The sequence below is a fragment of the Pinus tabuliformis genome, chromosome 8 (assembly GCF_031772625.1).
Source record: "Pinus tabuliformis cultivar Carrire ecotype Pingquan chromosome 8, CPIR1, whole genome shotgun sequence".
Taxonomy (NCBI): domain Eukaryota; kingdom Viridiplantae; phylum Streptophyta; class Pinopsida; order Pinales; family Pinaceae; genus Pinus; species Pinus tabuliformis.
Window position 1 is genome coordinate 1,246,746,155 of NC_142294.1, and position 15,141 is coordinate 1,246,761,295.

Genomic DNA, 15,141 nt, shown 5'->3' on the forward strand with positions numbered 1-15,141 from the left:
ATTCTTGGTAGGAGGTTCATCTTTATGAGTGATCATAGTGCAAAGAGGTATTTGTTTGAACAAACAAATATGAATGCCAAGAAGGATACATAGGCAGCTACTCTTAGTGAGTTAGACTTTGAGATGAGGTAGATTAAGGGAAAGGAAAATCAGGTCGCAGAATCTCTCAGTAGGAGTGTGTAGGTGAATCATAGTGCAATAGTGAGTTCTTATGGGACAAACGTGTAAGAGTGGATCTTGGAGGTCAGTAAACATGATGAAATATACGATTATTTGAAGCACATGTTAAATAGGAGGTCGAAGGTGATAGGGATGAGGAGTATCACCTCATGGTAGATGTCTTAGTCATATTCAAGAAGAGAATTTATGTTCCAAATGAAATTCAACTCAAGAAGCTTATCTTGAGGGAGTTTCATGTTAAGCCATATTTAGGTCACCCAAGATATAAAAAGACATTGGACGCAGATAATAAATTCTATCATTGGCCGAACTTGATGAAATAGGTGGTTGAATTCGGTGAAAGGTGTTCGTATTTTCAACAGGTAAAAGCATAATCTTAGCATCCAACTAGTTTACTACAACCAATTCTTATTATAGAGTGAAAATGGGAGGTCATTTCAATGGACTTAATTACATGTTTGTTGAGTAAATCGAAGAAACAAGATTCCATCATGCTTGTGGTTAATAGGTTAAGTAAGGTAGCTCATTTCATTGCAGTTAGGTCTACGAATTTAGCTAGTGAGCTAGCTCATATATTTATCAGGGGGATAATGATATTGGATGGTGTTCCTAAGAATATCATATCAGATAGATATTCCAATTTCACTTCAATCTTTTGGAAGGAGTTATTTGCAGGTTTGGGGACATAGTTAGATTTCAGTATAGTTTATCATCCGCAAATATATTAATAGACAAAGAGGGTCAACAATATTCTTGAGGTCATGTTGAGGATGTATGTCATGCATCAGTACAGGAAGTGGGAGGATTATCTTCCACTAGTATAGTTTGCATATAATAATGGATATCAGGAGTCCTTGAAGATGAGTTCATTTGAGGTTCTTTATGGGAGGTGTTGTATACGCCTATCATCTCGAGTGATCTAGTCAACATGGTATTGATTGGACCAAACATGTTGGCAGAAATGGAACAAGAAATTCATGTTATTAAGAGAAATTTGAAGGTAGCACAAGACATGTGGAAGAGTAATGCAGATCAACATTGGGAATTCAAAGAGTTTCAGGTTGGAGCATGCATACTTGCACATCAAGGCCAAGTTGAGCTCCTTGAGGATTGGATCATGTGGTAAGTTCGCACCTTAGAATTGTGAGCCTTTTGAGATCCTTGAGAGGATTGGATGAGTTCCCTACAGACTTGCAGTGCCTCTAACAATAAAAGTCCACGATGTTTTCAATGTTTCATTGCTTAAGAGGTATGTGCAGGATGTTGATCATGTGATTGACCGGTTTATATTGCAGGTGGAATAAGAGGGAAAATTGTATCCATAACCATAATGCATATTGCAGTGGAAGCAACTCATGCTCTAGAATTGAGCAATAAACCAAGTTAAAGGGTAGCAGAAGCAATTTGGGCCTGATAAAGCTACATGGGAAATGGTTGATCAAATGCATGCTTTCTGTCCTTCTTTGTTTTCTGGTTCAAGAAAATGTGTTTTTAGTATATCTATATATTTGTATGGTTTTAAATAACATAATGATCTAGGTTATAAAGCTCCAAAAAGAAGTATGTTTGTTTTTCTTTCAGCGGGATGTCATTGTAAATATTGCATCGAACTATGTTATAAAGCTCTATAGGAAGTATGTTTTTGTTTTCAATATTTTTTTTTGTCATAGGTGTCATAGAACACTAAGGATGGTGTTACCATAAGGGGGAGGGTTTTTCATGGGTCTTCACTCAATGAATCTCTGACATATCATGTGCGATCGTAGCATATTAATCAATACCTTTAATTTGACTACGTATTGGAAACAACCTCTTAAAATCATATTATTTAACCCCTAGCAATATGAACCCAATACACCTTCCGAATTTAGAAAGCCCCTACTTTCACTACATATTGTAGCTATACACATTTTCATCAACATTTTTTATACTCGTTTATATTTTTTCATTAACTTTTATATCCATCTTTTATACATGCCAATATAAAAACTCTTCACCCCCTATTAAATTCTCAATATACTATGTCATTTTTTCCTCAATATATATCCCCCAATATGAAAGCACGTGATATGGTATTTATCTCCTAGTGAAGCCCTTGTGGGGGATTGTGAGAACCCTAGTGTTAGGACCCTACATTGTCCCTTTTTGCTCACATATTTTGCTATCATTCCACCCTTTTTCAATCCATATTTAAAGCCTATGTTATTACTTTAATCCATTTTCCAAAGGTATATAACATTTCTTCTCGTTACTATATGTTTAATTTGTTTTACATATAATTTTACATTACTTTCATAATTAATCATTGATCAGAAATATATAGTTACTGAAATAGACTGAAGACGACAGATTTATCATTGCAGTCTACGTTGTTGAAATAGTTAGAACAGTGCGCAAATCCCGTTGTTGAAACAACCCGAGATTTTCATTTCAGATTTGGTAGCAACAAGAAGAGATCATCGAAGGAGCTATTACATTGGCTGCAACAACTACATTCCAAAGTTGGCATTGTCAGAACCATTGTAACAACATTTTGTTAATGGAAGAACCAATTATCCTATTTTAGCATATCGGGTTAAGAATAGGATCTATAATGTAATCAAACGTATAATAGATGTCTCCTCTTTAAATAAGGAGACATCAGCATTTGGGGGGTACAGACATATTACGGGAAGGTCTAGTTGGAAGTAAAGGAACTTGAATCTTTTTGTAATATGAAACATAGATAGATGAATAAAATATTGTTCTGAGAATTCATTCTTAGTTCCTTCTTCTGGGGAATCTTGTGAGAAGGAAAGGGCCCACCTTCATCACAAGATTCACCCATTAATTCTTGTGGTGTTTAAGTATTATTTTTTCATTCATACCTTGTTAACTCTGTTTGTTAAAATTACTTATGCATTATTGGAACTCTATAGTTATTGCTGAAACTCTGTTTCCATTTGATTATTGCAGTTTTTTCATAAATTATTCGTAGGTAATCAGTGACTATTTTAACTGGTAATCGGTTTACAGAGTGATCTTGTGAATCATGGTGATCAGAAACAGGTGTTGACGATTCGTACTTGGGGAATAGGGTCCTATTCTCTATTATAGGACAACTAGTCTTCTCCTCTGCAGATTGATTTCTTTTCCTAGATTGTTTTTTTTAATGTAATCCAAGATTCTTTTGATAATTGTCTGCAATAGAGAGATTGTTCCTGCTGTAACTCAAAGTAGAACTTCAGTTTTTTTAAAGCACGATGTGATTAGTGTAATTATTACTACAAAGTTTCATTGCTTTTGGATTGAGCATATACAATGTCTGATTTCCTTTGAAACAAGCAAGACTTCCCTGAGTTGAAAATTCGTGTAACACTTGTTGTTTAAATTAATAAGAAATTAAAGTGACGAACATTTGGCGCCATTGCCGGGGAAGGAAATTGTAGATTTCAAAAGCATTTATGTTTTTCTTTCAGATGTGCAGAATGCATGAGAGGACGCAAGAAAACTAACCCTACAAGTGGCAAGGGCACAGGGAAAGGAGGAAGAAAGACCTTTATTGATGAGATCATATCAAAGGCTAAAACTTCTCAGATGCTAAGCTCTCGAAAGCCAAAGCCTCAACACTCCCTTCAAACAAACTATGAAACAAAGGAAGTTGTGAGCCCTATAATAATTGAGGAACCGGTAGAAGACATTGAGGAACCAGTCGAAGACATTGAGGAACTAGTCGAATACATTGAGGAACCAATAGAAGATGTTGAGGAGCCAATAGAAAACATTGAAGACAGAGCAAGTGCAGTAGGAGAACAACCAATGGAAGGGAACAATGAAGGATTCTTTGGTGGGGGACATGTGGAACCTAAAGGAAGATATGATAATTCTCTCTCTACCTTGGGATTTCCTATTGTGATCTTCCTAGAGGAGCAACTCTCCATGAAAATTTATCCCACTTTCTGCCTTACCTAACTTTCATGATTTATCTCAAAAGATCCTGATGAGTTTCTTTTTGAGTTTGATATATTATGCAGAAGCTATGATTATGTTACTAATGCTAAAAAACTGAAGCTATTTCCAGCAATACTAAAAGGAAATGCACTAAGATGGTTCATGAGCCTGGGAGGCCATGTAATCACAACATGGGAACAAATGAAACAGAATTTTCTACTCAAATATCAAGACTACTGCCAGATGAGAGAAAAAGAGAGGAACTATTTAGGATGGTACAAAAGGAGGACGAAAATCTGGAGGACTTTGTGGAAAGGCTATAATATAATCTGCAGAGGTCCAATCATCCTGATGTAAGTAAAGATATTCTTAAAACAATATTATTGAAAGGGTGAGGGGGGGATGATTGTCTAGACATGCTAAATATGCTTGGTAAAGGGGACATATATAAAGAATCATATGATGAAATTGTTAACCTCTGTAAAAGATGTTCAAGAGGAGCTGCAAGGAATAGATCAAACAACCGGATAATACATATTCAAGAGTTCAAAAATCAGCCAACAGAGGAGCAACAAGAGCGAAAAAGGTAATCTACTTGAGGAATTTAAAATTGAAATGTTAAGTTCTTTTGCTTCACAGATTGACACCTTGCAGGTTAAGAAGAAACAAGTAGAAGCAGAAGCTAATTTGGCTATCTTTTAGTCCCAAATGCAGAGATAAACACCCACTAAGGGAATGCCCATTGGACAAAGTGCCAATTTGCACCCTTTGTGAGAAGGATCATGAAACACAACAATGCCCTTCTTTACCAGGAATAAAAGCAGCATTGCAACCAACCGAAGAAGAAGCTGAAGCAGTCTATCTGTTGACACAGAGAAGGCAATGGCAACCATGAGCACAAGGTATGAACTCTAATATGCCATTTACGTCTTCTAGTCGTTGGAAAAATTATCCTTTTTTTAATCAAGCAAATTACCCTCCCTTTAACCAGATGCAATACCCGCCCTTCAATCAAATGAATTACCCACCCATGCAACAAACAAACCCTCCCTTTGAAGACTCAGAAATGTGGACTCCTTGGCCTCCACAACAACAATCTTACTTTAACCAATGGAATCCAAACTGGAGGGGTCAACAACTCCTGTTTCCAAATCAATTTCCTTAGTTTCAACAACCACTCCCTCTACCATCAGGTGCTCCACCAAATAATCAAATGATGAGACCCCAGCTACCTGTACAACCAAACCCTAACCCCAATTATAAAGCTCTGCAAGTTATTGATATTCAGAACCAGCTTATACTTCCTGTTTTCCCTGCGCAGTGTAATGATATTCATTTATCTAGGAAAATGGTTGAACCCATTATTGATGATTTTACCTCTTCTGATTCTGATAAAGAAGAGACAGAGAAAAATGATTCACGTAAGGAGGTACAACCACCCTCTAATAAGGGTGCTGAAACAGTAGAGCCACCATTCCCTGAGCATTTAGCTTTGACTAAAACACCCGAGCCATCTGCTTTCAATGTTTTAGGGGAATTACAAAATCTTTATGTTAAAATTCCCTTTTACAAGAACTAAGAGATGTACCGATTTATGCCAGGACTTTGAGAGATATTTGTGTTAAGAAACCCGAGCGGAAAGCTATAGATCCGCTTACAGTTCATGTTATGGGAGATCTATCTACCTTAATGACCAGTAAAGCCCCTCCTGTTAAATATGGTGATCTGGACCATAGTACTCTTACAGTAAAAATTGGAAAAACAATTATTCCGCGAGTTCTAGTAGATCTAGGTGCGGCTATAAATATTATGACTCTTGAAACTTCACAACTGTTATAGCTAAAGAATGTAATTAGAGAGACACCAACCATTAGAGTTAGCTGACCGTTCTACAATCAAACCGGAAGAGTCATTGAAGACCTAATCATCTCAGTTGAAACCTGGAATTACCCAACTAACTTTGTGGTATTACAGACTAAACAAAGTTGGGGGGACATCCTCTAATTCTGGAAGGCCCTAGTTAGCCACAGGTGATGCCTTTATCACTATAGATCTGGTTCAACGAAAATTTCTAATGGATATGAAACCAAGCAGCTTACTGTCTACCCTCACGCCACACTCATTAGTAATAATGATAATTTTGTATGGTTGGACTATGATGATAATGCTACCCAACCTATTTTGACTATCGGACAAGATCTAAGCCTTAAAGATACCACTGAGGATGAAGTAATTAATAATTTTATTTGTGAACCTTCCTTGGTGACTTCTGAAACACATAATCAGTTGGTTGCAATTTTGAAATTTGATACCCAGGAAAAGCTTAAATATGACGATCTACCTCAAACATCAACTACTGTCTCCTCTGAAAGCATAACAGTGGAAATCGAACCTGGCAAGACATTGAACATAACCCCAACTTGACAGATGTTGAAACATAACAGCTAATGAGGTTACTTCTTGAAAATAAGGATGCATTTGCATGGGACTATACAGATATGAAGGGAATCTCTCCTGAATTATGTACTCATCACATATATATCAAGGAAGGTTGCCGACCAATCTATCAACCCCAGTGATGAATGAGTCCTAATTTAAGAGAAATTGTCAAAGAGGAACTTCAAAAATTGCTTAATGTAGGGTTTATATATCCTATATCTGATAGTGAATGGGTTTCTCCATTGGTAATAGTCCCTAAGAAAAATGGGAAATGGAAGTGTATGTAGATTATAGAGCCTCAAATAAAGCCACTCAAAAGGATCACTTTCCCTTGCCATTCATTGATCAGGTGTTAGATAGTTTGTCAGGGAAGAAATTCTTCTCCTTTTTAGATGGTTTTAGTGGGTATAATCAAATCAAAATTGCACCCCAAGACCAAGATAAGACAACTTTTACTAGTCCCTAGGGAACTTTTGCCTATAGAGTTCTCCCATTTGGACTATGTAATGTACTGACAACCTTTCAAAGAGTAGTTATAGGAATTTTCTCTGATATGCTTAATGACTCTATGGAGCTATTTATAGATGAATTTACCCCTTATGGTGTGCCTTTTGAGGATGCATTACAAAATGAGAAAGTACTTAAATGTTGTGTACAAGCTCACCTTTCCTTAAGTACTGAAAAATGTCATATGATGATGAATGAAGGAATTGTACTGGAAACTTTATTTCATTTCAAGGAATTCAGGTAGGTCCATCCAAAATAGAGGTAATTCAGAACCTTCCTATTCCTAGAACACAAACTGATGTGAGAGTTTTTTAGGACATGCGGGATACTACAGAAGATTTATCAAAAAAATTTCCAAAATAGGTTCTCCTTTGTTTGTGTTACTTATGAAAAATGTTGAATTCAAGTGGACTAATCTTTGCCAGGATGCATTTGTTGAACTCAAGCATCAGTTATATACAACTCCTATTTAAGGGGACCTGATTGGGCACTTCCCTTCCATATATCCTCTGATGCTTTGGATACTACAATTGGAGTTGTCTTGGGACAAGAGGAAAATCATCTTCCTTATGCTATCTACTTCATTAGTAAGAATATGACTCCTGCTGAGCTTAATTACACAGTTACTGAAAAGGAATTTTTAGCAGTCATTTATGCTATTAATAAATTCTGACATTACATTACTGGTACTCTAGTTTTGTCCATACTGACCACTCAACTATTAAGTATTTAATGAACAAATCTGTCACAAATGCTCGAGTCACCAGGTGGTTATTGTTATTACAAGAGTTTGATATTACAAATGTAGATCGACCAGGTAAGGAAAATGTAGTTGTTGATTTTTTTTCTCGATTAAAAGCTGACGATAATACTCCAATAGATGATTCCTTTCCTGATGAATACTTATTTACAGTATCTGCTCACTCACCTGGTATGCAGACATTTCCAGTTATCTGGTTGCAAGGAAGTTACCATCACACCTATCACATCGAGAAAAAAGAAAGATCATTCAACAAAGTGCTCGGTATAGCTGGATAAGTGGGTGTCTTTTCTACACAGGACTTGATCATGAAATCCAGAGATGCATTAGAGAAGATGAGGTTTATGATATACTAAAAGCTTGTCATGATGGCCCTTGTGGAGGGCATTTTGTTGATAAGAGAACGGCACATAAAATTCTCAGAATGGGTTATTATTGGCCCTCACTCTTCAAGGATGCAAAGAAATATGTTCGGGCGTGTGATAGCTATCAAAGAATGGGTCAACCTAATCATAGAGATGAAATGCCATTGAATCCCCAGGTAATACTTGAACCATTTGAAAGATGGGCCTTAGACTTTGTAGGGCCCATTAATCCTCCATCCAATCAAAGAGTTTACATATTGGTTTGCACAGATTATATGAATAAATGGGTGGAGGCTAAAGCACTCCTTAGAGCTAATGAAGAAGTTGTTTTAGCTTTTCTATTTGAAGAAATCTTTGTTAGATTTGGAGTGCCTAGAGAGCTAGTTACAGATGGAGGACCTCCTTTCAATTCTCATGGTTTTAAAACCACCCTTCAAAAATATCATATTCATCATAGAATGACTACACCATACCACCCCCAAGACAATGGATAGGTGGAGAGTACAAACAAAGTTATAGAAGCCATTCTAACAAAAACATGAAGGAAAACAAGAAGGATTGGTCTCAAAGGCTCCCTGAAGCACTATGGGCTTACAGAACTACCTGGAGAAATACTATAGGATTTTCTCCTATGAATTGGTTTATGGTAAAAGTGTTGTTTTTCCTATGGAATTTGAAATTAAAACCTTAAGAACTGATTTAGCTATTAACCTTGATTTTACTTATGCACAGACAACGAGGTTGTAGCAGCTTCAGGAATTGGATGAAAAGAGGTTAGATGCCATTCATCAAACAACTATGATCCAGCAAAAAAGATCAAAATGACGTGATAAAATCATCAAGCATAAGCAGTTTCAAAAGGTAATTGGGCTTTATTGTATGATTCTCGGTTTGAAAATTTTCAAGGGAAACTATGTACAAGATGGCTGGGACCTTACGAAATAGATATTGTTTTTTCCAATGGAACAGTAAGGCTCCTAACAATTGATGACTCTAGAAAAACCATTTTATTAAATGGTCATCGGCTCCGTTTTGTACCAATGACCCATTTCCAAAGAGGATTTTAAGGCCACTTGCATGACAAATTCACATTATCTCTTTTTGGGGGAGCCTTCTGCCCCTCATTGCATTTAATTTTTCTACATTGTATTTTTAGCATTAGATTAGATTTTTTAACTAATAATCCCTGTCAAGGGCTAGCATGTTACAATTGATTATTTTGCAGATTCCAGATTTAGGAAAGGCTTATCGGAAAGGACAATCCTACTACAAGCAGATCCAAGCTTCATCTTGTGAAGCATTGTTCATCTCATTTCAATCCATCCATAGTTCATTTCCCCATCCTCCAGTAACATTTCCATCATTAATTCCCCTCATTTCTTCTCCCCATTTTTCCCATCACTCTTCAACAACATTTTTCCCTATCTTTCCCGTTGTGAAACACCACCCTTTACCCATTTTCCTGTTGCTGAAACACCATTTCTTTTCAAAGACATCACCATACAACACTTTCTGTCATGAAAATCACTTTCTTCCATTATTTTTATGCTAATTTTGTCCTTTCACTGCCTTCTCCTATGATTATACAGACCTCTAATATAATTCCCCTCATGTTTCAAAATCCTCTTCCATGACTATTATTGATCTATTATGAATGAGCACTATATTTTTCGAAATATGAATTAAAGGTAAACATGAGGTATGTAAATATTATGTGTAAGTACAATTAAACTATGGTTAAATGAGAAGATTATGTTCATCATTACCACAATCCCCGTACATTTAAAGTCATTATTTTAGTCGTAGTTGGGGGGAATACTGAAAATATACGCCATCATTTCATGGCAAGCCAATCACCGTCATTTTTCTTACCCATTATCCCATCTTATTACCTCGCCTCTTCACTGTTACTCCATGTTCTCATTCACAAAATTTTACTCTATTCGAAGTGCGGTAACCTGGTTTTCACTGTGCATTTACCAAAGCTGGTTAACTATGGGAGGACTGCTATTCAACACGAGCCCGGCTTGATAGCTCTTCTTGAATTATATCCAGAGGTGTATATGATTTTTCAGCAGGCAGGCTAGATAGGATATCTTCAGAGGCTTCATAAATTTGATCTACAACAGGTCCTTGAATTTGCACGAAATCTACAGGAAGATCATTCTACAGTCCAGGGAGTTCAAATTTCAGTCTCAGAGGGTGACATAGCACAGGTTTCAGGTCTGCCAGTCACTGGCACTCGATGGTTTAGTCGCAAGCATATTATTCTGAATGCACAACAGGATTTTCTTCTGCCAGGAGAACAAGTCGAGCCTAAAGGTCGAGGTGTCCGACTTCACTCATTACCGCCTCTGTGGCCGAAGGTTGCTGAATTCATCAAACATTACCTTACTTGTGAAGGACGCTACCAGGTAGTCTATCAGCATGATTTTGTCTTATTGAATCATTTGAGACATGGTCGATTGTTAAATATTCCTTATTATTTACTTGGGTGTCTAAAGAATATGTCACATTACTGTAGACAGGTAAAATTCCCACTCCTTCCCTTCTCTGTTCTAAAAAGAAAAAGGCAAGCTAAGACTGTTTTCCTATCAAAAAAGCAAACAAGGGCCTCAACCAAAGCGGCTACCATTTTTGATAGCCCTCCCCCTTAGAAGAAACCCACGCATAAAAGGAAAATTACCACTTTCCCTGCCTTTTTACCCGAAGATGAATGAGGGCGTCAACTGAAGCGACAACTATTTCCACCATCCTAAATTCTCAACCTATTCGTCCAAAAGCCCATACCCCACCACAGTCCCAAGTCTCAGAATCTTTACCTGTCTCACACTCGGGCACTGAAACACAAGAACCAGATGCCCAGGATTTTACGACATCATTTCTTTCAGAACAAGTAGTTGTCACACAAGAACCAGCTACTCATTCAGTAGCTGCCACACAAGAACTAGCTATAGCTGCCACACAAGAACCAGCTACGGCTTCCACACAAGACCCAGCTGCTGATATACAAAATCTAGACGCCCAAGATGTTGCACATCAAGCATCTGTCACACAAGAACCAGCTACTCATTCAGTAGCTGCCACACAAGAACCAGCTATAGCTGCCACACAAGAACCAGCTACGGCTGTAACACAAGAACTAGCTACTAATATACAAAATCTAGATGCCCAGGATGTTGCACATCACGTAGCTGTTACACAAGAACCAACTACTCATTCAGTATTTGCCACACAAGAACCATCTACTGAGACCGTGACTGTTACACAATGCACAATCAACCTGACTTCCCTTTTATAGGAAATCGAGTTTCTAAAATCAGAACTCAAAGATTATAAGCAAGAATTAATAATGGCAAGGGAAGCCTATGAAAAAGAGCTTAATTTCTACACTTTAGCCAATGCAGCATCCATGACCGAGAAAAATACTGATAAAGATCAGTATAAGGAATATATGTGTAGCCAATGCAGTAACATTTATCATCAAGAAGGGTATAAAATAGTCGGAATCCCACTGCCTGGAGCCTCCCCTGCATCCACGTCTTATGCAATCAAAGAGGAATGCCTACTGTCACACAAGAACAAGTAGAGCCCTCAAAAATTTTTGAGAAAGAGGCTAAACCACAAGTACCTCAACCTACTGTAATTATTTTCACTTAGACTATACCTCAGCCTGAAGCTTAAGATAAGCACCAGATAATGGACAAGTGGAAGAAAGAATATGTTATTTCGCAAGATACGATCTTGCAGGAGCATAAATTACTAAGCAAAATCAAATATATTCAAACTGGGAAGCCTTGGAGCAAGTACTCCAACAATCTCGCGCTGAGAAGAAAGAGAATAAAGAGCTGAAAAGTAAACTGCTCCTTATGTTTGATTTGGTTCAGAAATTATTAGCTTCTAGGAACCCATCTTCCAATTATTCTCTTTTTCTTGCAGAATGCTTAGCGTTCTTTCAAACAAAGGCAGTTAAAAATGGGAGACCTCATGAAGTATTTACACCCAAGCAGTTTGTGGAAACTTTCACAGAAGCATCCACTAGTGATCAAGATTTGCTCTGTGATTTGTATCTCCACAATGAAGCCATCCCTGAAAATAGGAAGATCAATCTTAACCTTTGGTTGGTGATGTTCAGATCAGGGCATTTGCCTCCTTCCTTGCTAATCAGATCACATGGCAGACTGCCTTTCTTGCAGCAAGGCATAATGAGGACAACCATCTCTTGTGGATTCGACCAAAGCGACAAAATCCTGCCATTTTTATTTGGGAGTATTATCAATTTTTGAAAGAGACGGGATGGTTGAACACATCAGGCAACTACAAGAAACAATGCTACAAGACTGCCAACACTTTGTTAAGACAAAGGAAGCTGCTGCCTTAAAAGCAAACAACTTATTCTAGCAACAGTCCTCTAAGGAAATGCAAGAGTATAACCCCTTCAGTCCCCCTAAATTTGAAGCAGCAATCTCAAGGGTATCTGATTATATCAGATGTGTTCAACAATGTGCTAAAAAGTGGATAGGGTATCATTTTCGTTTTCCTCTTCTATGGATGCCAGTACAAGAATACAAGGCTCATTACATGTTGATTAAAAAGGAAGAAGCAACAGCATGGCAGAGGCTACAAAATGTGCACGGGTTCAGAGATCTAGCTGACAGTACCTTTTATAGTTTACTGCTTAAGTAATTTTCACTCCAAGGCCCAGTACTTGGACTCAGATTTAGAGTGAAGTTGCATGAGGACATGCAACCCTTTCAGTTGGGGGGATGTTAGGACCCTACATTGTACCTTTTTGCTCACATATTTTGCTATCATTCCACCCTTTTTCAATCCATATTTAAAGCCTATGTTATTACTTAATATCCATTTTCCAAAGGTATATAACATTTCTTCTCGTTACTATATGTTTAACATGTTTTACATATAATTTTACATTACTTTCATAATTAATCATTGTTCGGAAATATATAGCTTCTGAAACAGACAGAAGAATGCAGATTTGTCATTGCGGTCTACGTTGTTGAAATAGTTAGAATAGTGCGCAATCCCGTTGTTGAAACAACCTAAGATTTGCATTTCAGATTTGGAAGCAATAAGAAGAGATCATCGAAGGAGCTATTACATTGACTGCAACAACTACATTCCAAAGTCGGCATTTCACAACCATTGTAACAACATTTTGTTAATGGAAGAACGAATTATCCTATTTTAGCATATCGGGTTAAGAATAGGATCTATAATGTAATCAAATGTATAATAGATGTCTCCTCATTAAATAGAGGAGACATCAGCAATAGGGGGGGTGGACATACTACGGGAAGGTCTAGTGGAAGTAAAGGAACTTGAATCTTTTTGTAATATGATACATTGACAGATGAATAAAATATTGTTCTAATCATTCCTTCTTAGTTCCTTCTTCTGGGGAACCTTGTGAGAAGGAAAGGGCCAACCTTCATCACAAGATTCACCCATTAATTCCTGTGGTGCGTTAAGTATTATTTTTTCATTCATACCTTGTTAACTCTGTTTGCTGAAATTACTCATGCGTTATTGGAACTCTATAGTTATTGCTGAAACTATGTTTCCATTTGATTATTGCATTGTTTTCATAAATTCATTCATAAGTAATCAGTGATTATTTTAACTGGTAATCGAATTTACAGAGTGAACTTGTGAAGCATGGTAACAGAAACAAGTGTTGAAGGTTCATGCTTGGGGAATAGGGTCATGTTCTCTGTTATAGCACAACTAGTCTTTTCCTCTGCAGATTGATTTCTTTTCGTAAATTGTTCTTTTTAATGTAATCCAGTATTCTTTTGGTAATTGTCTGCAATCGAGATATTGTTCCTGCTATAACTCAAAGTAGAACTTCAGTTTCTTTAAAGCAAGGTGTGGTTGTGTAATTATTACTACAAATTTTCATTGCTTTTGGGATTGAGCATATACATTGTGTGATTGCCTTTGAAACAAACAAGACTTCCCTGGGTTGACAATTCATGTAACACTTGGTTTTTTAAATTAATAAGAAATTAATGTGACCAACTCCTAGGTTCAAGTTTCATGTAATAAAGGATAATAAAGACAAAATAAGACGAAGATCATGGGACATGTATTCCAAGTTGAATGTTGGGAGAAACACTATAGTGGGCATCACTTTTGGTTTATTTATGTCTATGGAAATTGGCAAAGGAATTGGGCAAAGGGAAAGAGGAAAATAATTGGCATTTATTTAGGAAAATAAAGGAAAGTAGGAGAAATGGCAAGTGAAGAGACATATATTTGCATGCTAAGGAAATTAGAGGAAAAATGAAGGAAAATATAGAAAATATAGACATCAATGATAAAAAGGCTTTAGAGGATAAGTTCACAACTTTCGCCAGTTGAGCTTTTGATGGTTTAGCTTTTGTCAATTTCAGCTTAGATCCTTTGAGAAGGAGAAAGAGAGGTCCAAGTGGAGAAAGAAATCAGAAAAATAAAAGCAAGCAAGTAAAGGAAAGCAGGGAAAGAAAACGAAAGTGAAGCAAAAGAAGGAGAAAGGCTGGATCAACAAATTTAGCAGGAATATTTTATAGGTAATAAGTTACATGTGTGTTTTCCTAGCTAAGGTGTGCATACATGGTACATGCATTTGTTCATTTGTTTCATTTGTTGTCATTAGCATGGGTTTTCCCTAGCTTGATAGTTTTTTCAGCCCTTGCCTTGCCATTTCCTGATAACCATGGTGTGATGAGATTAATTTATGGTTTATATTTGGATGCCATAAGGTTTTGGATCCAGGGTGAGGTGGTCTTAGGAAAATTCCCAAGGGTTGGAGTGCATATGGTTTTATCTAGGAATCCCTTGATAGGTGTGTGTAAGAAAGGGAAATCCATTAAGATATTACGAATGGATATTGAGGGGCGTTTCAATTTTGGATTGGTTCTGTTGATTCTTGGGACCAGTTTAGGTGTGATCATAGTA